This window comes from Etheostoma spectabile, chromosome 23 (genome assembly GCF_008692095.1).
Source record: "Etheostoma spectabile isolate EspeVRDwgs_2016 chromosome 23, UIUC_Espe_1.0, whole genome shotgun sequence".
Lineage (NCBI taxonomy): Eukaryota > Metazoa > Chordata > Actinopteri > Perciformes > Percidae > Etheostoma > Etheostoma spectabile.
Genome location: NC_045755.1, coordinates 10,086,249 through 10,087,924, shown reverse-complemented (window position 1 = coordinate 10,087,924; position 1,676 = coordinate 10,086,249). Strand labels below are relative to the sequence as shown.

At 37.5% G+C, this 1,676-nt stretch overlaps 1 protein-coding gene and 1 long non-coding RNA gene across 7 annotated transcripts in view; one reads left to right on the top strand and one right to left on the bottom strand.

Moving 5' to 3' along the window:
* Positions 1-272, top strand: part of LOC116672992 (uncharacterized) — an 18,282-nt gene extending 18,010 nt beyond the window's left edge. Inside the window, exon 4 of the long non-coding RNA XR_004327702.1 lies at positions 19-272. This is a non-coding gene — a long non-coding RNA (uncharacterized LOC116672992). The remainder of the gene's footprint in view (positions 1-18) is intronic.
* The window catches only part of grm8a (glutamate receptor, metabotropic 8a), a 311,638-nt gene that overhangs the window by 247,555 nt on the left and 62,407 nt on the right, over positions 1-1,676 (bottom strand). The window lies entirely within an intron of this gene.

The window sequence follows — 1,676 nt, the reverse complement described above, 5'->3', positions numbered from 1 at the left end:
TATATACACATACTATAGTTATACTTATTTAACTGTCTAGTAAAGTTCAAAGACAGTCTTTAAAAAGTGCAATCCACATGTTTACATATGTTTATTACAGTAAACAATAATTAACTAATATAAATACTACTAGTGTGGTAAAGCCACATATTTGTTTCTATATTTTTGCAATCTGAAGTTAAGTTTGTGTGATTTGTTTCTGACTTTCATATGAATGTTTAAACCAGGCTTGGCCAGTGCTCAATATACTATTGTGACTGAAATAGTTAAATAAAAGATATCACCTAATTTTATCATCATATACAAGCCATGCCTCCAAGAAAGAACAGTTTGTTTAATCTATCTAATCTTGTGTTGTTCATACTATACATTGATTTATTGCTCGTCTTTGCAGAATAATACAGAACACAAATAACTTTCAAAATAATCGCATATTAATTAATTAATTATCGCAATATTAGTGAAAACAAATCGCAATTAGATTTTCTAAAATTGTTCAGCCCTAATTTATTTCGTAACATTTCACAAGCCTCAAAGCCCAAAATGAAAGGAGAAATTCACCTTTTATGTAAAAAAAATCTCCAACTAATTTCAGACTCAGACATAAAATACGACCACAAGATGTGATGTGTTTTGGCTTAAGAGGACAAAGAGGCTCTGGCATGCAGTGGAAAAACTGTTGCACTCTTGGTTTTACTGTAAAGTCCATTATCCAGTCTCAGGGAATTCATTCTGGGATTTGTGGCAAGTACAACAACAAAATGTTTAGACATTTGTGACAAAATGACTTTGAATGCATTAAATTAGCACTAATTTTTAACCTTTCTTCACAATTTCTTTCAAAGGTCTGAAACTGGATCTCATAGGAATAGCAGAACAAGAACACACTAACCTCCAATACATTCTGAAGATGCACCGTGCACACTCAGACCCAGGTGCTGCTGTTTATTCTGCTCTCAGTTTGAGTTAGCATGATCAAACTGACAAAAGCTAGAGCGCAACTTTGAAGATACCGAGCAAAGGAAACCCCCGCTGCTTGCTATAATCTGGAGACACCGTTCCTCTAGTGTCCTCTAAACAGCTCTCATTCTCAATTCTGTCCTTTGCTCTTAAAACGTGTACTGCATTTATTAATCTGTCCCTGCACTAGGGTTGAGTAATATATATCGTCTACTATGATATTGTCATTAACAATGTGCAAATTGACATTATCGAGTTTTTAAATTACTTTGAAAAAACCTTCAAAACACACATTAAAAGTGTAGAGTGGTAAAAGGGGCGAGAAAGATGGCGGCGAGAAAGATGGCGGGGCGCGATTGTGCAGCGGTTCCTGGCTTTCCTGTTGGTGTATATTTATGTTTTTCGTTGTTTTTTTCATAGCATTCCCATGTCAAGGTCTTACTAACAAGTACAGCCACACTGAACTAATCAATATAGGACTGCGATACAACACAGCCGTTATGAGAGCCTTCCAGGCGGTTCGTAACATCTTGGAAGACATAGCCTGAACGGGCACGCCGTAGATTGTTGTTGGCAGCTAGCAGGCCGAGCTAGCTACCGGCAGGATCAAGACAAGACCCGCGGCAAAGCCAAAGGAGGAGGACTGTGCCTTTTTGTGCATAACAAATAGAGTACAGCAGGAGGGTTGCCAAGCACTGCTCACCTGACCTGGAAGC